At 44.7% G+C, this 21,018-nt stretch overlaps 1 protein-coding gene across 4 annotated transcripts in view; it reads right to left on the bottom strand.

The window, feature by feature from the left end:
- Positions 1–21,018, bottom strand: part of ATP2B2 (ATPase plasma membrane Ca2+ transporting 2) — a 300,569-nt gene that overhangs the window by 198,202 nt on the left and 81,349 nt on the right. For 2 of the 4 annotated variants that reach the window (XM_019651083.1, XM_019651090.1), the window contains exon 2: positions 11,990–12,084. The exons of 1 other annotated variant lie outside the window; for it this stretch is intronic. The gene's annotated coding sequence lies outside the window, so the exon portion shown is untranslated. Of the gene's footprint in view, positions 1–4,115; positions 4,254–11,989; positions 12,085–21,018 lie in introns of those variants that run through there. One more of the 4 variants, XM_019651085.1, reaches the window with a different exon arrangement.

Genomic DNA, 21,018 nt, shown 5'->3' with positions numbered 1-21,018 from the left:
AGTTCCCCTCCCTTACCTGATCCAAAGTCTGGTTGAGTATCTGGGGACCCCACATTACTTGCTGCCAGGATTGGGGAACTAGGAGACTGCTTTTGGCTCCGCTAAGTGGTCAGACACAACGGGTCCAAGCATTTATGTCAGGGCCTCAGTTTCCTTTGCTCTAAAATGCAGGCGAAAAATAAAAGAAAGCAGGGCTAGATTGGGGGAGAAGCTGCAAACCAGCATTTGGGAGAATAGCCAGATTAAAATAAATTTGTTTGTTTTGCTCAGAGCTTAAAATAAAATTGAACTGAGTGCCAATGTTTAAAAATTGGGAATTGTGCATAGGAATCTAGATTTCTGGCTCCTCTTAAGATATTGGAAGTGCAGCCCACTCTGGGGTTAGCAGGAGGTGGGTGAGGCCATAGAGATGGGCAGCTGGTCACTAGCTCAGCCTTCTCCTCGTCTGACTTCATTAAGGGTGGTCCTCACCTAGATTCAGGAGGTGAGTGAGTTTACAGTCAGGGCCCCTCAGGGAAGAGAGCGGGCTTCTGGCATAAACCTTTCCCATTTACTTAACTCGTTATGTGCCAAGTATTGTTTTAAGTGTATCAGGTATAGTCCTAAGCGCTGATCACATGCCAGCCACTACTTAATTCTCTTTACAACCTCATGAGGTGAATACCACTGTTATCACACCCACTTTACAGATGAGGATACTGAAGCACAGAGAGTTTAACTGGCCCAAGGCCACATGGGTAGTAAGTGGTGTCCTTGGGACTTGAACCCTGGCAACCTGGCCCCCGAATCTGTGTTCTGACCACTGTTTAATGTTACCCATCCCCTTTTCTGGGAGTGGCCAGACTTGGAGCTTTGTCTAAGTTTATGTGTTCCAATATGAAAACTAAATATCACCCCTCCCCCATTTCTCTTTCCATCCTCTCCTAAATTATTACTCCCCTACCTCATGTTAATTAACTCCTTAATCCTGTCAACAATCCAATAAGGCACAGGTACTACTATTATTCTCATTTTAAGATGAGGAAATTGAGGCACAGGGAAATTAAGTGACTTGTCTAAGGTAATTTGGGGCCAGGGTTTGATGCAGCCATCTGGCATGCTTTATCTCCCTCAACCACCCACCTGTGCCATTCATTCCTTCCCTCCTTCATTTCTTCACCCACCCATCCATGCAACACTCACCTCAGACCCTGTGCTGGACATGGGGGGCACCTGTGAGGTGCACTGAGGCTGGCTGGGGCAGGAAGGCAACATCCTGCTCCCAGAATAGGAACTGCCCATGACCACTCCCTCTACGGCTGAGGACAGTGGGAGAACTGGTTTTCAACTGGCAGCTTTGGAGAGCTCAGAAGGAAGCAGCAGAGGGAAGTTGGGTGGCCTCTGGCAGCATCCTGCAGGACAAGTCCTCAGCAAGGCACTTAGAGAATCATGGAGACCTTGGCAGCCCCCTATCCACAGCCCAGACCCCACTCGTTACAGCTGGGGCGCTGACCAGCATTTTAGTCCTGCCTCTGCCACTGACCTCCTGTGGGGTCCTGCACAAGGGGCTTCCTCTTTCTGGGCCTCAGTTTTCCCACCTGTTAAATGAGGGCATTTGACCACTGAGGGTTCAAAGGCCAGGTTCAGCCCAAGGACATATTTCACTTGAGTATTTGTAGAATGCTTTGTTTTTAAAAAACAAAAACAAAACCTTTTTGTTTTAGGAGTTTTAGATTTACAAAAAAATTGCTAAGACAAGTACAGAGTTCCCATCTACCCCACACCTGGTTTCTCCTGTTAGTAATAGCTTGCATTAGCACAGTATAGTTTTCACAATGAACGAATCAATATTGATATGTTAATATCAACTAAAGCCCATACTTGATTCAGATTTCCTTAGTTTTTACCTAAAGCCCTCTTTTCTGTTCCAGGTACCACATTATATTTAGTCGTCATGTCTCCTCAGGCTCCTCTTGACTGTGATAGTTTGGCAGGATAAAAAAATTTTTTTCAATGCTCAGAAGGAATGTTTTGGGATACTAGAAATATTCTATATTTTCATCTGGGTGGTGGTCGCATATATAAAAATCATTAAGTGGTACATTTAAGATTAGTGCACTTTACCTTCTTTAATGTATGCATATCATGACTCAATAAAAAAACACACAACCAAACAATTGAATGTCTCTCTCCAATTTGCCACAATCCCTATTATATTCCACTCCAAGGCTATCATTCTTTGGTATCATCTGCTTGGCATCTGTTGTAACCATACATGGCTTATATGACAAATAACGCCACTTCTAGTTTGCTCATCTGTAAAATGGGTATGCCATTTTCCACCTGATAAAGCTGTAGTGAAGATTAACTGAGATAACATATGTAAGTGCTTTGTACAGCGCCTGGTACATAGTAAGTGTTCTATAAATAAGAACAATTATTATTATTGCTCATATATTTATATTATTAAAACAGGTATACACTCTTCTTTCTCCTTAAAGTGAGCTCCATCCCCCCATTCTCTAACTCCTCTTGTGTCTCTGTCCCTCCCTGCCAGGGAAGGCCAAACTCTGATGGCCGGAAAGTGGAGACGACAGAGTCAAGCCTGTAGAGATGGCCCACATCTGCTAACAGAAACAGCAGACCCCTGAAGATGAACCCCAGGCCTGGCCCCAGTGTCCAAGGAAACTCTGGTGGAAGTTGGAGTCCCAATTCTTTCCTTCTTAAGGAGCCTCTTGGGGTGCAAAGAGTTCTGCAATTTCAGACATCTGCTCTCAAAGGCTGTATCCTGTCTCCCCAAGGGACTCCCCCTGGCCAAGGATCCCTGGGGACGGCGGGGATGCTGGAGGCTTTTGGAAGGGGGCTGTGGAAATCATGGAAGAGGGACCTCTCACCCTATTCTCTGCTGGCCCAGCCTCTTGGGGGGATACCAGCTTTCCCTCTGTGATGCCCCCAGTCCTGTGCCCTGAAGCAATGTGGTTAGTGCTTTCGGGGGTCTCAGATGCTTTACGGGGGCTTCTTGCAAGGGGAAACCAAGCTCTAGGTGGGATGTGCTGAGAGGCAACAAAGACCAACAATAAGGGCCAATGAGATGGCGAGGGGAGCAGAAAGAATAGGGACAGAGGTTAGGAGGCCAGGCTGGGATCTGTTCTGCCCTCTGACAGGCTATGTAACCACTGGCAAGTCCCTTACCCTCTCTGAGTCTCCCTTTCCTGATATTAATTATAATGATAGCAATAACAACACCAATAAATAGTAACAGTGATGATGGTAATGATAATAGTGGTGGTGCTGACAGTGGCTCCCAATTTAAGTATGACGTACAAGATAAGCCCTTTATGTGTGCAGCATAATTTCATCCTTACAAGTACCCTATAAAGTAGGTCCCATAATTATCTCCACTTCACACATGAAAAAACTGGAGGTCAGAGGGTCAAGGACTTGTCTGAGGCTTCCCAGCTGGAAAGTTTGCAGGCACGGGGTTTGAACCCTGGTCTGTCTCACTAGGAGTCTGAGGCCATAGCCTAGGTTGTCTCCTTTGTAGTTTTACCTACAAAATGGGCAGGTAGCCTAAAGGGTCTCTTAACTTTCCTTCCAGGGCTGACCTGTGGCCTCTGAAGGCGAGTCCCACATTCAGGGAGTAACAGGGAGCAGTGACGACGCTCAGGGCTACAGAGCACTCAGAGCTACCTATGCTAAGAGGCTGCATCTATCATCTCATTTGATTCTCAAACAGCCAAATGAAATAGGTACTGTTATCACCACCTCCATTTTCCAGAGTGGGAAACTGAGGCACAGACAGACCGAAGTAAACATACCACGTTGCGCACAAGCACCAGGATTTGAATCTGGGCAGTCTGGCTCCAGAGCTCATGCTCTTACCGGCTTACAACAGCCCTCTGGTAGGGTGCCAGAGACTGTCCCCACAGCGGGACTCCTTTTCAATTCCAAAGAGCTCATGTGGACCAGGCCTTAGTCTCCAGCCTCCCTCCCAGCCCAGGACTGAAAGGCCTGTAGGTCCCTCCCCTTACATTAAGCAGTTTTCATCTCAGCAACGCCCTTCCCTGGAGACCCAGGCCCCTAAGGGGCCCAGACAGTCCAGGGCCCTGAGCAGTGCCTGGCAAACCCTCCCCTACCTGAGCTGAAGATGGTGGAGAATCCCATGGAGTCCCCGCTGGGTTCCAGGCCACAGACACGAACCCCTATTCTGACCTCTCGGCTTCAGCACTAACAGCTAGTGCAGAAGACTGCAGCCTGCAGTTACACCCTGCACGATGGACACGGTAACCAGTCCGGCTGCCAGTAGGGCTGCTTCCCTTTCTGGCCTTGAGATCAGCAAGGAGGGAGCCTGGGGTGCAGAGGGGCGGGGGAGCATGGCTGGCCACCAGGGTGCGTGGGCTGGCCTCCACAGGCCTGTGTGTTTGGTGAAACAGTGACCTCTGCCAAAAGCAGTGTGGGTAGCGGGCATTTCTCTGTCCCTGGCTTCCTCCTGGGCCACTGTTCACTTGACGTTTCTGATCCTATCAGCAGTGCCCTGGCTCCAGTCCTGGTTACCTGGAAGTGCTTTTGTTCTGAGGACTCACTGTACGACTGGCTGGTATAGAGTGGCCCTGGGACTATGAGGAAAGGGTGGCTGCCATGTGTGCATCTGGCTGGACCTGAGAACGGAGGCTTCCAGGGAAACAGGCCATGTGAGTGTGAACAGTGGGGAGAGGCCAGCCCAGGAGAGGTGGGGGAGGGCCTGGGCCAAACAGCCCAATCTCACCTCCTCCAGGAAGCCTCCCTGGACTACAGGGAATAAAGGATGACTGAGTCTCCCATCCACCCTTGCTCTTGGCCCCATGACACTCCTTGCTTGTTCCCTCATAACACACCCAATCCCCTTCTCTGGATTTACAGAGAACAGGAAGAAAATATTTCTTGTTTCTCGTGAAGCAGAGCTCATGTCCTTTCTCTAACATCACTGGAGGAGGAGCATTTCCACAAGAGTTGTTTTCCAATTTCTGTATCTTACCCTTTTCGTGCTGTTTGTTTTATTTTAAACATTTCAGGTGTGAGGAACTTGCCACTGGCTACTTTTTTTTTTCATTTTTAAGTGAATTAATATTTTTTGCTAAGCACAACAGCTCTTATTTGACAAATAGTTGAATATCTATGCTGCAAACATATTAGTCAACTTAGTGACTTCCTTCATTTCCTAGACTCCTTTACTTTTGAAAAAATAGTTTCATTCACACAGGTACTAAATGAATACATCCCTGTTGAACAGGGCCAGTGCAGGGACCACAGTGCTGGCAGTTCCTATGGAGTGACTGCTGGGTGGGTATGTGAGGCTCTCCCAAGCGTGTTTACCTCTGCCATCCCTTTACTAAGTGGCCCTGGACCACTGCACATTTTAAGCCTGGGCATCTTATTTTCCTGACTGTTTTGTCTCTGCTCTTGGCTTCCACTCTGCAAGTGTGTTTGCTTCCAGTAGCAAACTCCCTTCCCTGTGACTTCATAATTTACCCCACCCAGTGGCCTCCTTGACGTCCTTTACTCAACAAGTGCTGAACACCTACTGTGTGTCAGGCACTAGGGATATGGAGCTAAGCAAGACTTGGACTCTTGGCTCAGGGAGGGAGAGAGGATCATGAAGACACTGATGTTGAACCATGTGCTCAGAGAGGTTAGATCACTTCCTCAGGGTCACACAGCTAGGAGAAAATAGGGGATGAAAGTCAGACCTATTTGAGTCGAAGCCCCAAGCAAGTTCTTTCCTCTACTCTACCCCTCCTAGGGAGTTTGGAATTTAGTGGAAGAGATGTAACTAAACAACCAAATAAAACACGATATGATACATTCCACAACTGAGGCATATCTGAAGAGCTGCAGGACAGAGAGTTAGATAAAGTGATTAATTTTCATGGGGGTGAAAGTTATCTAGGGGATGTCTCCACGGGAGGTGAAACCTGAGCAGGGTCTTCTATTCTCTAGCTTAAGAAATCAGATAACTCATGTGGTCAAAACCGTGCCTTAAGTAAGAGTCAAAATGCCCTGAGTGAGGGGTGCCAGATTATTTATGCATGAAACACCTGAGCATGAAGTGCATGAACTATGTGCCATCTGTACGCTTTATCACACAACAGGTAGTGAGGTATCCATCCCTAGAGGTAACCAGGAAGAAATAGAAGTTACCAGTCAAGGACTGCGGATAGCAGTGGGTGTGGTTTTTGAGGAGTTATTTAATTCCTTCTAACAATAAGATCCTACAAGTTTTATTATTCTCGGCCTAGTGAAGGGAAGGCAGGTCCCTTCTTAGTTCTCCCACTGACCCTGGGGGAGGGGAGCCCTAAACCCCAGGCAGGCCAAGGCTGAGAGAGAGGCCTGAGGGAGCTCAGTGACACCTGGGAACCCAGTAACCTTTGACCCCACTGGACTCAAATGGGGCAAAGAGTTTTGAGCAAATGCCTACCAGACCTTTTGGTATTGGTTATCTCAGTAACCCCATGCCAGTCCCAGAGGCTGGAGTCCCTCACCACGGTCACCCTGAGCCACCAGGCCTGTGCAGAGCAGGCAGCAGTTGTTCCAGGTCACACAATAGCTCTTGGCAGAGCAGACCTGTGGGTGTGGGAGGTTTCCTCTGCCCCACCAGATGCTGGACTTCCTGGAGGCCACTCCCAGAAGCCCTGCAGAGCTGGCCAGAACTCACCTGGTCCAAAGCCCTTATTTACAGGGGAGGAAACTGAAGCCAAAGAGAGAAGAGGAAGAGTGCCTGCTGGTGGCCAGTATTACACGAGGTCCTTAATAGACTTCCTCATCTGTGAGGTAAGAGCCGTCCCTACTTTGCAAATGGGGAAGCTGAGATTGAAAAAGTGGCAAGATTCACCTATGATCACAGAGCTCAGACTGGCAGCGCCGCGATTCGAACCTAGCACCTGGGTGTGCTTGTGCCTTGGTTGGTGCATTTGGACCAGTTCACAGTGCATTGTTCTCAGTAGTCACAGTGGCATCGGAAATATAGATTGTTGGCTCTCAGTTCAAACAATGTGGAAACCTCATATTAAGAATGAGGATCTGGGCAAGAAAGCGGGGGCGGGGGGGGCGTCTACCACAGACTCTTCATCTCTTCTGGCCAAGCTGAGGATGCCAGGGGGCGATGGGCTTGGGGTTCCTCTGCACTTCTGTGTAGGCAGAAGCTCAGGAGCAGGTCTCATCCCAGAATGAAAGCTGAGTGACCCATCAGTTATCTGACCTCACGAAGAGCAACTAGGGTTCTCCCATGGCACTCGGAGCTCTCAGGAAGCACATTTCCCCCTTCAAGGTGATAGACAGGAAGCAGCCTAGGAAGGAAGACTTTTTTCCTCACTTTTGAAGGTCATTGCTGGGAAAAAGGCCCTGGTGACCCCAGCCACCACCTGCCCACTAACCGCTAGCTGCACGCCTGCGTGTCCTTCCCCTGTGACCGCCTCAAAAGCTAAGACCCTGGAATCCTGGTTCTCAGAGTCCAGCAGTTAGGCTGACAAACAGTGTGGGCTCAAACCCACTCATTCTTCAGGTAAGATAACGGCCAGAGACCCAGACCGGAGTTTGTCAATGAGGAATCTTCTGGAAGCTAAGGAGCCCGTGATTTCAAGACGCATGTTGCTTTTTTGGAAAATAATGCACAATGTTCTTTAAGTCTATTTGAGAAATGTCATGAATAAACTGGCTGCCCATTCAGAATCAGCTTCAAACAGTTATGATAGTGTTATGGGTTAAATTGTACCCTTTCCTCTCTCAAAGGAATGTGGAAACCCCCCAGGACCTGTAAATGTGACCTTATTTGGAAACAGGGTCTTCACAGAGGCAAGCAAGTTCAGATGAGGACATTAGGGTGGGCTCTGATCCAACAGAACTGGTGTCTTTATAAAAGGGGGGCATTTGGGCACAGAGACAGAGGTGCACAGAGGGAAGATGATGTGAAAGGGGGAACAGGGTAATGCATTCAAAAGCCAAAGCATGCCAAAGATCGCCACCACACCACCAGGAGCCGGGGGAGAGGCCTGGGGAGGATTCTCCCTCAGGGTGCTCAGAAGGAACCAACCCTGCTGACACCTCGATGGCGGACGTCCAGCTTCCAGAGCTGTGGGACAACACGGCTGTTACTTTCAGCCACCCGGTGTGCGGTGCTTTGTTATGGCAGCCCTAGCAAATAATACGGATGGCAAACTGCCTATTCCCAGTGCTTGTGCAGCTGAGAGACTGACGTGGTCCCAGAGGAAAGGGGTCTGGGCTTCAAAATTTGAGGCAATTGTTCCCCCTGGTGCTACAGGAGAACAGAGACCCAGGCCCCATGCTGGACACATCAGATTTTCTCTCCCGCTCAGTCCTGCCAAAGTCTTCAAAAGGAATGGCTTCTTACTCCCAGTTTAAAGAATGTCAGACTGAGGTGGGAGAGCATTTAAACAACTGCTGAGGCCTGCACAGCCAGGACTTGTGGGCAGTGCGGCCAGGCTGTCAGCACTGTGCCCACTCCCTCCCCAGACCGAACCTGCACAGAAGAGCTTCCTGGAATTAACAGGTTGGTAACGGAGGTTTGGGGTGCATTGATCCAACCTATTTGCTCCATCCCTTGTATTTTGGACTCTGGCCAGGGGGAGAGCTTTCTCTATTCTCTATGGGTTTTCTCTATTCTCTCACTGAGGGAACAGGAAAGAAGGAAGTGTTCCACCTCCCTAAAAGGATAAGGCATTTAAGAAGCCTCAAAGACTTCTAAAGTTTTCGATTAGAAGGCACAAGCTTTTACCTTTCACAGAGCGCTTTCACTTGCATTGTCCGCCCGGGCTGCCAGCACTGCCCCTCGGATGGGGGTTACTGTCTCCATCAGAGGGGGTATGAGTTGTTTTGCAAACTGGTGTTAGTTATGCCAGCGTAATACATTGCTCCAACATGGAAATTCTGCCAATCGAATTTATTTATAAGGAAAGATGCCTGTAATTTTGACTTAAAAGGGATTTCCACTGAGGATGTTTTGGGTGTTGCTGTGGCACAGACTTGGAGTAAACCATTTCCCATAAATGTTCTCGGACTCCATTTAGCCTCTCTTAGTTCATTTTCTCTCTGGATGCTCTGAAGGGATTTCCCCATTCCCTGGCTGAGGAGGTGACAATTCTCTACTTAGGTTGTGACGGCTCATTTCTGCGGCTGCAGGCGGGTCAGTCTCCAGGATGCCCCTCTGCTTTGGCCACTGGGGAGCCAGGAGGCTCTGGGGAGGCCAGTCCAGCCAGTCACAGTCTCCCATGGCTCCTGGAGGGCCTGCCCCAATTCACATGCCCACCCACATCCCCAGGGCCAGCCCAGAAGGGGTGCTGCTGAGGGCCTGTTAGAAAGTGGCCAGGACTCCAGGCTTGGAAATACAGGTCTCGCTTTCCTTTCCTCCACTTCCACTGCATTTTGCTAAAAACTGAACTCTGGAGCCAGACCTGCTGGGTTTGAATTCCACCTCGGGTAAGTGAGATAACACTCTGTGCTTCAGTTTCTGCTTTTGTAATATGGGGATAGTAGTTGTGCCTACCTCATAGAGGATTAACATTTTTAAAAGCACTCTGAATAGGGTCTGCCACATATCCAGCACCGTATTAAGTGACTGCTACCATTACTGCTATTGTTGTTATTAATTTATTCAGCCAACGTGGATCGAGGCCCATATGTGTGGAGTCAAGATGGACTAGCTTTGCTACTTACTTGCTGAGCTACCCTGGGCATTTTACTCAACCGCTCTGTGCCTTGGTTTTCTCTTCTGTGAAATGGGGACAATAAAACTACATATGTCACAGCTGGTGGTGAGGATATGGGGCACATCCTGGCTCCTGGTATGTGCTTAATGAAGCCTAGGTGCTGTTAATATCGTTGATATCATTGGTGTTACTATGATTCCCGGGTCAGGTCAGGCCCTTCACAGATGCCCTGGAGAAACTCATGATCACCTTGGACTGATGTACTAGCGTGTGGGGACTGGGCAGCCCCTCCTGGGCCTTCCCTACACGCTCCCTGACCACCTCCCAGGATTCCAGACCCAGAACTTTGACCCAGCTTTTCCTGGCGTATGGAACCATACGCCCGTCGTCGTCGTCACCCCTGGTCCTCTCCCAGCTGAGAGGGTTGTGTTCCAAACATTCCACAAATCACTAGGACCCTCCAGTAGCTTTGCCCACTGCATATAGATTACAATTCAAACTCTGCATGGGGTCCTTCTAGGCCGCCTGATCAGCCCGGGGCGGGCACTCCTCCGCCCTCATCACCTGGGTGGGGCCCTTGCTCAGCACTCTCCAGGCCCCTGTCCCCCTTGCTCTTCCTCCACCCCACTGCACCCCTTGCTTCTGGAGACCTGCCATGCACCAGGAACGCTCTCCCACACCCCGGACCTCTGCATGGCTGGCTGCTTCTGTCGGGGAGACCTCTCAGCGACCCCACCACCACTCCCCACTCTGCCACCCACTTTGTTTGCTTTGCAGTGCTTGTCATGCCCTGAAGCCATCGCCTTTATTTGGTCACCTGTCTGCTGGAGTGTCAGCACCATGGGGACATCCCTCCTTTCATTCTGAGGGTACACCGGGGGTGAATAAAACCATAACAGGAACCGCACATAGAGGATGCTCAATAAACACTCGTAACAAATAAACCCTGGCTCCAAGCATCCTTTAGGGAAGAGATAATGCGTCTTTGTTATTATATAATTAAAGAGGATGAACCCCACAGTGAAAATTCTACTCTGGGGTTTCCAGCTGAGGGCCTGGGAAGACTTTCGCCCACCTCGGGAGGAGGCGAGGGGCGATGTCACCGCCTCCTCTGGCGGATGGCTCATAGGTGGCTTTCCTCAACCTCCTTCCCTACCCACGCCTGTCAGAAGTTGCTGGGTTTAAACGCCCATGTTTCTGTTCCATATTATCGATTGTTTAATATTCAAGAGCTAGCATTAAATAAATATGTGAGCAATTATGTAATGTGTTTGGAAACAATCTGGTTAGTCCCAAAGTGCTTGGGAGATAAAAGTTCAGTGAAGCAAGAGGTCTGGGTGATCTCTGAGCGGGGGACAGAGGCGCATGGCCAGCTGCCCGTCTGCTCCCGCCCCGATTCCATCCGGAGTTACTCATCTTCCCGGCCCTGGCAGGGTAGTAAGCCAGCTCAAAACCATGGAGGTGTGTCCTGGCTCTCCCATCTCCTGGCTGGGGAGTGACCATTCTCTGGGTCTCAGGCTGCTCATCTGGGAAAGGGCTAACAACGAACGCCTCCTGGGGAGGTCAGATGAGATGATGACTGAGCTGTGGCTCAGAGAATGTTTTTGTGGAAGGTAAGTTGGGTCTGATGTTGAAAAATGAGCAGTTGAGCTCTGGTCCCCCACAGGGGTGGGAATGGGGGCACAGAGGTTCATAGATATATAACGCAAGGCAGACTGAGCAAGGCAATAACAGAGGCCCAAAGAAAGGGCTTCAGGAACACAGAGGAAGATGCGCCTAAGCCCAGCTGGGAGACACGGAAAGCTCGCAGAGCTGCCAGGTGGGCCAGCTGTGGAAGGCTGAGTAGCATTTTGACCCCAGAAAGAGGGGTGCCCCATTTAATTAACATGCATTAGGCACCTAGCATATCTATTCATTCAACAAGCATTTATTGAGCACCCATTATGTTCCAGCTACTCTGCTAAGCACTGTACACGGATCATCTCTGCTTCACCTTCACAAGGAGATGCTGTGCTGTCCCCATTTTACAGATGAGAGAACTGAGACTCACTCAGCTCACTGTGTAACTTGATGCTGTCCTCCTTTGCGTTCTGTGCCATACTCCCTAAGCAAACGCAAAAGGGATGTGTAGGAATTTCCCAAACCAGTATAATGGTGCATAAATAATTCATGTGTCCCTGCCAGGGTGGCAGAGGAAAGGTAGCTGCTGTCAAGTCCCACTTTCCTGCTCATCCATTAGCGACCCCCCCAACAGTGCTCTCTTCCCAGATCTACCTCACCCCCAGCCCCAATAAAACCCATCTCCAACTCACCCCTCCACGTGTTCTGGTTAAATGGAAGGCGTCAGGGTTTGGAAAATGGAGCCCATGTCTTGCTGGCTCCGGGGACTGGGTGATGAAGTTCAGCTCTGGAAAAGGGTAGACGGCATTGATTAGGAGTGGGTGACTCGATGCAGACACAGGTCAGGAAGGGCAGAGTGATGTGGAGTGTCCCCTGTGTGCTGGCATGGGGCTGGGGCCAGAGTTGGATGGGGATGGAGACAGAAGAGAAGCAGGGATGTCCCTTCTCCCCACCTACCTCCTAGGAGCTGACCCAGTCACATAGGGACACAGCCCCTGCCTTCCCCCATCAAAGCTTGCCAGGTGGGCTTTACCCCTCCAAGGCCCTGTCTTAGGGGAGCAAGTCCACAGGCTGGCAGGGGTGTCAAGATGGGGTCTCTCTGTCCTCTGCTGGCTGGGGTGGCCTGCGAGGGCAAGGGAAGTGTGGCAGAGTGGTCATGAGTGTGTGCTCTGGAGAGACAGAGGCCCTAGGCAAGGGGCTTCACCTTTCTGAGCCTCCTTTCCCCATCTGTAGGATAGAGATAATCATACCTATTTTTATAAGCACTCGAGTGTGTGTAGATCTATGCAATTTTAATCATGTGTGTAGTTTTATGTAACCACCATTTCAAGATACAGAATTTTTCTATCACCACAAGCTTTCTCGGGCCTCCCCTTAGAGTCACACCCATTCCCTCCCCACCTCATCCCTAAGCCCTGGCAATCACAAATCTGTTCTCCATATCTATAATAGTGTTCTTTCAATGATGTTCTTCCTATAAACAGAATTACGCTTATACGTAACCTTTTGGGACTGGCTTTTCTCACTCAGTATAATTCTTTGGAGATTTATCAGGTTGTTGTATGTATCAATAGTTTATTTCTTTTTATTATTGAATACTATTCCATGTTATGGATGTACCACAGTTTTTTTAACCATTCACCCACTAAAGAACATCTGGGTTATTTCCAGTTTTTGGCTATTATGAGTAAAGCTGCTATAAATATTTGTGTATAAGTCTTTTGTGTGAACATACATTGTTCATTTATTTCAGATAAATGCCCAAGAGTGCAATCAATTGTTGAGTCCCATGGTAGTTGCATGTTTAACCATTTTTTTTTTAAAAAGAAACTTTCAAACTGTTTTCCAGAGTGGCTGTACCATGTACTTTCCCAAGAGAAATATATGAGTCATCCAGTTTTTCAGCATCCTTGCCAGCATTTGGTGTTATTTTTTATTTAGCCATTGTGATAGATGGTAATATCTCAGTGTGGTTTTAATTTGCATGTCTCTAATGGCTAATGATGTTCAACATCTTTTCATGTGCTTATTTGCCATCTGTATATGCTCTTTGGAGTAATGTCTCTCCATGACTTTTGTCCATTTTCTAATTGGATTGTTTGATTTTGTTTTTACTGTTAAGTTTTCAGAGTATAAATAAATATATACATATATTTATATATTTAATATAATTTAATAGAAATATATGTATTTATATATCAGATACCAGTACTTTGCCAGATTTTGTGGTTTGCAAATATATTCCCCCAGTCTGTAGGTTTTTTTTTTCATCCTCTTAACAGAGCCTTTTGCAGAGCACAAGCTTTTAATTTTGGTTGACGTCCAATTTATCACTTTCTTCCTTTATGGATTGTGGTTTTGGTGTCAAGTCTAAGAACTTTTTGCCTAGCCCTAGATCCTGAAGATTTTCCTCTTACATTTTATCCGAAAAGTTTTATAGTTTTACATTTTACATTTAAGTCTTTGTCCATTTGAGTTAATTTTCATATAAGTTGTGAGCCTTAGGTAGAAGGTTTTTGTTTTTGTTTTTTTAACTTATGTATGTCCAATTGCTTCAGCACCATTGGTTGAAAAAATTATCATCTTTCCCCCATTAAATTGCTTTTGTACTTTCGTTAAAAATTGGTTGGGCTTATTTGTGTTAGCCCCTTTCTGGATTCTCTATTCCATTGCATTGATCTACATGTCATCTCTCTGTCAATACCACACAGTTTTGATTTCTATATAATGAATCTTGAAATCAGGCAGCCTGATTTTTTTCAATTTATTCTTCTTTTTCAAAACGTTTCAGCTATTCTAGATCCTTTGTCTTTCCCATATAAATTTTAGAATAATATTTTCTATATTTACAAAAATTTTGCTGAGATTTTTGTAAAAATTGCAGAGACTTGAAATCTCTATGTTGAGTCTTCCAATTGTATGTCACTTCATTTGTTTAGATATTCTTTTATTTCTTTCATTAGTGTTTTATAGTTTTCAGCATACAAATGTTGCAGTTTTTGTTAAATTTACACCTATGTATTTCATTTTTTTGAGTGGTTATAAGTGGCATTGTACTTCTAATTTTGGTATCTGCATTTTCTTTGCTAGTTTACAGAAATACAATAGATTTTTCTATGTTTATCTTGTATCCTGTGACTTTCCTGAACTCACTTACTAGTTCTAGGAGGTATTTCTCTTTTTTTTTGTAGATTCTTTGGGATTTTTTTTATGTAGAGAATGAAGTTATCTGCAAATAGGGTCACTTTTATTTCTTTCTTTCCAATCTGTACGCTTTGTCTTGTCTTATTGTACTGTCTAGTACTCCCAGCACTATTTCAATATAAGTGGTGAAAGCTGACATCTTGCTTTGTTCCTGATTTTAGGGGAAAGCATTTAGTTTATAACCATTAAGTATATGTTAGCTGTAGTTTTTTTATAGATGTTCTATACTAAGATGAAGAAGTTTCCCTCTATTCCTATTTTTCTGAGCATTATATCATAAATGGGTGTTGAATTCTATCAAATGCTTTTCCTTAACTGATGTTCATATGAATTTTATTCTTTAGCCCATTAACATGGTGGATTATATTAATTGATTTTTAAATGTTAAGCCAACCTTGCATTCCTGGAATAAATTCTACTTGGTCATGAGGCATAATTGTTTTTATACACTGTTGAATTCTATTTGCTAATGTTTTATTAAAGATTTTTGCATCTGTATTGATGAGGGATGTTGGCCTGTAGTTTTTACTTTTTATAGTGTCTGTCTGATTTTGATATCAGGGTAATGCTATCTTCATGAATTGAATGGGAAAGTGTCCCCTCCTCTTTCATTTACTGAAAGACATCGTGTAGAATTGGTGTTAATTTTTTAAACATTTGGTAAAATTTTCCAGTGAAATTACCTGGTCTGGGGATTTAATGTAATATGTTAAATGTTAAGTCTACAATTTTATTTTTTGTTTTCTGTTTATTCTTTCTACACACACATCCAAACACATATAAAAGTATTACAATTGTTGCTTCAACCGTCAAACATAATTTAGAAAGCTCAAGTGGAGAAAGAACATCTATTGCATTTACCCATATTTTTGCTTACCAGATTCTTTTCTCATTCCTTCTTAAAAATGTTTGAAGATTCCTTCTTAAAAATGGTTTCCTTTCTGTTTTAAAACTTCTTTTAGCATTCTTTTAGGGTAGATTTTCTAGCAACAAATTCTCTTAGTTTTCCTTCATTTGAGACTGTCTTAATTTTCCTTTAATTCCTGAAGGATATTTTTGCTGGATATATGATTCTTACTTGACCGTTATTCTCTTTCAGAATTTGAAAAAATGATGTGCCACTTCCTTCTGGCCTCTGGTTTCTGATGAGAAATCCACTATCCTTCAAATTATTTAGCCCCTATAGCTGAGTTGCCATTTTATCTCATTGCTTTCAAGATTTTTATTTTGTTTTCAGTTTTCAGATGTTTAATTATTTTGTGCATTAGTTTGGATTTCTTTAGCTTTATCCTCTTTGGAGTTTTCTAAACTTCATGAATCTGTAGGTTTATGGTTGTTGCTTTCTTTTCCAAATTTGGGAAGTTTTCAGCCATTATTTCTTTAAGTACTTTTTCCAGCTCCGCTCTCTTTTCATCTCTTTCTAGAAGTTTAATGATATTAAATCTTTTAATATTAGATCTTTTTTATAGTCCCACAAATCCTTGAGGCTCTGTTCATTTTTAAAGTCTGTTTTCTATCTGTTATTCAGATCAGATAATTTCTATTGTCCTATTTCCAGGTCAGTGATTCTTTCCTTTGTCTCCTCCAGCCTGCTGTTAAGCACATCACTGAGTTTTTCTTTCTTTTTTTTTTTAAATTTCAATTATCATACTTTTCAGTTCTAAAATTTCCATGTGGTTCTTCTCTATATCTTCTATTTCTTTGCCGAGACTTTCTAATTTTTTATTTGTTTCAATTCTGTTCATAACTGTTCCTTGAAGCATTTTTATGATGGCTGCTTTTAAACCTCTGTCAGATAATTCCAACATTTCTGTCATCTCAATGTTGGCATCTATTGATTGTCTTTTTGTTATTCAGTTTGAGATCTTCATTCTTGGTATAAGTAATTTTTAATTGAAACCTGAGCATTTGGAGTACTATGTTATGAGCCTTTGGATCTTATTTAAGCCTTCTATTTTAGCTAACTTACTTTGACATTACTCCAGTAGAGGAAAAGGATGGGTAGGAAATCCAGCTCCCCATTAGGCCTCCACTGATACTGCCCTGGCTTGGAGGGGTAGAAGTACCTTGTTACTACTCCCATAATGGTCTCCATTAATACCATGGGGGATTGGGGTGAGGACTTGTTACCCATCCAGTGGGGAATGAAAGTCTTGGCTCCCTATTTGGCCTTCAGGGGAATAGAAGGATCTGAGTGGTGTTTCTAATCATAAATGGCTTAAGCCAGGATGTGGAATTTCATAACTTTGTCCCATTCCCCACTGCTGCTGGTTCCTCCCACTGGGCTGTGCATTACCATTTATAAGAGGCTCTCAAGTCTGGACTTCATTTCTACCCCTCCTGAGCTCGGGAGGCAGGAAGCAACTACCATTCTTTTTGTGTAAAGTGTCTGGCTTCCAGAGGGCAGTGATTTGTCCAAGGCCACTTAGTTACACAATGGCAGAGCCTGGATCACACCATGGTCTTGTGACTTTGGCACCAATGTTATTTTCTAGGCTGTACACTGCCTGGCCCCAAATCTCCTCTGTATTTTTATCTAGGTCAGCAGCTCTCAAAGTGTGATCCATGTGCCCCTGAGGTTCCCAAGACCCTTGCAGGGGTCTGAGAGGTCAAAATTATTTTCCTAATAACACTAGTATGTTATTCACCATTTTCACTAGGTTGATATTTGCACTGCTGGTGCAAAAGCAATGGTGAGTAAACCTGCTGGTGTGCTAGCACGAATCAAGGGAATGACACCAAATAGTATTAGTAGTCATCATATTCTTCATCACCACACAGTTGAAGGGGAAAAAAAAGTAGCTTCATTTGGGAATGTCCTGGGAAAAGCAGTAAAAATGATTAATTTTATTAAATCTTGACACTTGAGAACATGAAACTGGAAGTATATATGGATACTTCCTGCTGCACACTGAGGAATGACGGGTGTTGGAAGAAAAGCTCTTGTGCGATTGCTTGAGTTGCAAGCTGAATTAGCCTCTGTTTTCATGAAGTGCCATTTTTTTTTACATAAAAAAACAACTGACAAATAATGGTTATTCATACTTGTGTATTTGGCAGATATTTTCTCAAAAATGAACAAAGTAAGCTTATTGCTTCAAGGAAAACAACTGACAATATTTGTTGCCAATGATAAAGTTTGAGCTTTCAAAGTGAAAATCAGAATTTTGGAAAACTTGTATCTGATATTGTGAAATTGACAGCTTCCCAACGCGAAACGTTTCTGATGAGGTCAGTGGTGAGAAAACAAAAGTAATTTTTAAAAAATCTTGTATAACAAAATGGGCAAACATTTGAAAGATCTGTATAACTCAATGAGCCAATATTTTCTACATGAACAATGCATGATGTCACAAAAACATATATGGGTAAAAGATTCATCAAAGTGTAAGAGAAAAATGGATTTTAATGTACATTAGGAAAAATTCATTGACATAGCTTCAGATTCTTCATTGGAACCAATTTTTAAGATGCTATCTGTTATGGGCTGATTTGTGTCCCTCTAAAATTCCCATGTTGTAGTCCTAAACCCTAATACCTCAAAATGTGACTGTATTTGGAGATAGGGCCTTTAAAGAGGTGATTAAGGTCAAATGAGGTCGTTAGGGTGGGGCCCTAGTGGAATCTGACTGGTGTCCTCATAAGCAGAGGAAATTTGGACACACAAAGAGATAGTAGGGATGCGGGTGGACAGAGGAAAGACCATGTGAGGACACAGTGAGAAGACAGCCATGTGCAAACCAAGGGGAGAGACCTCAGAAAAAAAAACAACCCTTCTAACACCTTGATCTTGGACATCAAGCCTCCAGAACTGTGAAAAAACACGTTTCTATGGTTTAAGCCACCCAGTCTATGGTGTTTTGTCATGGCAGCCCCAGCAAACTAATACACAATCACTTGTTGAGTTTGGGTGTAGTACCAAAGAAGAATATCTACAATTATCTGAAAAGGTTATTAAACCACTTCTCTCTTTTCCAATCACAGATCTCTGTGAGGCTGGAATTTCTTCATATACATTAACCAAAACATCATATGGCAACAGATTGAATGCAAAAGCAGATGAGAATCCAGCTGCCTTCAATTAAGTCATTAAAGAGATTTGTAAAAATATAAAACATTACTTATCTCACTAATGGAAAATAGTTATTTTTCATAAAATATGTTGTATATGCTACCATAATGGGTTTATTATTGTTATTTATTTATTTAAAGATTTTTATTGGGGAATTGGGGGATGGGAACAGACAAGTTGCTGTCCTTTTGTTCTTCAGTCTAGTTGTGGAGGACGTTGCTTCACTGGCCCAAGTTGACACCATCATTGCGCTCTTCCCGGGTGAGGCAGATCAGTCGCCGTCTTCTGGACGGCCGTTCACAGCGGCTGCTGGCCGCTCATGCTGGTTGCTGGCTACACGGTAGCCCATGGCAACCCACTGCAGTAGGGGCTGCAGCCTACACTGTCACTGGCGACTCACGGCAGCCCAGCTCCAGGTTGAGCTGTTTTTCAGCATCTTAGCTGTAGAGGGCAGCATTACTGGCCCTCATATGTGGGATCTGAACCGGGGCCCTCTGGCATCCCAAGCCAGCTCTTAACCAATGCGCCACTCGGCTGGCCCATTATTGTTCTTTTTAAATGAATTAATAAATATTAAAATTTCAGTTTTAATTTCTAACATGGTAAATATGGGGAGATAGTATTCACATAAGCAAAACTCTTTGGGACTCCCAATCATTTTTAAGAGTGTGAAGGGTTCTTTGACAGAAAGTGTGAGAATAGCTGATTGAGGTCAGTTATTCCCAAACCTGGGTTAATCAAATATGACTGTCAAGATGGTTAGTGTCTGTCCATTAATTGAGCTCATGTTTCTTATATAACTTGCTTGGTTAAACTTAAACACAGTTATTTTAAGAAGAAACTTTGTCTCTACCATCAGAGGAAACCAGTACCACTCACCACACATAAAACATGACCGCAACAAAGAAATGCAATGGGATGTCCTTCCGTTTAATGGACCTGATTGCCCCACTAAGGCCCTGAACTCTGAGTCATCTTGCTCTCTGCTCAGAATTTAGCCAGTGTTTAGGGGGGACGAGGCTGTAGTTAAAGATACACTAGTTCCGGACAGAACTTTTTGCCTTGATGTAACCTGAAAGGCTGCAGGAGAACGGAAAACAGACTAGTTTCCCCATCAGGTGGCGGGCTATTATTGCATGCCACCCAATATCCTCCTAAGTGCCATTAGAGGCACACGACCTGCACTTAGAGATGCCCAGATCTAGTGGCACCGAGGCTGATAGGTGGGGGAGCTGCTCCCTTCATAAACCCTGCTTCTACCTCCTTGAAGGTGGGCACAGCAGAGGGTGTTACTCATGCTCACAAGCCCACGATCACTACCCTTGGCAGCTAGGCTTGAGAAACGGTGCACTCTAGCTCAGGGAACCCCCCAAGATGTTGTTTGTTGCAGCTCTAAAATCAAATCAGTTCGTGGCCTGCAGACACCTCAGCTCAAGCTCGCGCATGCACCACTCCTGATTCCGTCCCTCTCCCAGATCTGTTCTCCTTCCTGTGTTCCTTTTCTAGGCAAATGGCTCCATGACCAAGAATGTTCCCAGAAACACTGAGTGCAAGAGCTGAACACTGAAAACAACCCACATGTCCACCAGCAGGAGAATGAATCAACAGACTGCGATGTCTTCATGCCAGGGAGTATTATACAGCAATGAGAAGACAACAGCTCCAGCTGCAGCCCCCACATTGATGCGCCTGAGAAACACAATGTTGCCTGGAAGAAGCAAGTCTCAGAAAGTTGCAGACTGTGTGATGCCATTTAAAAAGAGCTAAAACCAAAGCAAAACTAAACAATAGGCGGTGTAAGCATACGCACAGAAGATAAAAATGTTTGAGAGAAAAAGGCACATGGGAATTCTCTGTACTTTATACTCAGTTTTGCTGTGAAACTAAAACTGCTCTAAAAATACAGTCTGTAGGGGAAAAAAGCAAGGAAATGATAAACACAGGATGGTTGTTTCCTCTGGGAGAGGCAGGGGGTTGGGATGGGGACACTCACATAGGAATAGGCCAATGATTGGTGACATTCTAGTTCTTGGGTTGGATGGTGGGTCCATGATACATACATTGTATTATTAAACTAGCATATATGCTACATAATTTCTTCCATATGTAACAAATATAATATTAAAAACATAATAAGAGAAAAAATTTTTCTTATTAAGAACCTGTTCTAATCGAAATGATTGGAAATGCAAACAACATTTCAGTCATAAAGATGTTCTTCAGTGTTTCTCCTTTTAAACCACAGCAATAATTTGGCCATAATCTAAATGTCTAATCCTAGGGGATTAGTTAAGTAAATTACTGAGAAGCCATAAAACAGGATATATGCATCTATCAAAAATCATGTTTTTGGGCCGGCCGAGTGGCGCGATGGTTAAGAACTCGCTTGGGATGCCAGAGGGCCCCGGTTCAGATCCCACATATGAGGGCCAGTGACACTGCCCT

This window comes from Hipposideros armiger, unplaced genomic scaffold (assembly GCF_001890085.2).
Source record: "Hipposideros armiger isolate ML-2016 unplaced genomic scaffold, ASM189008v1 scaffold_152, whole genome shotgun sequence".
NCBI classification, from domain to species: Eukaryota; Metazoa; Chordata; class Mammalia; order Chiroptera; family Hipposideridae; genus Hipposideros; species Hipposideros armiger.
Note: the sequence above shows the minus strand (reverse complement) of the source record. Positions and strands in the feature narration are given on the sequence as shown.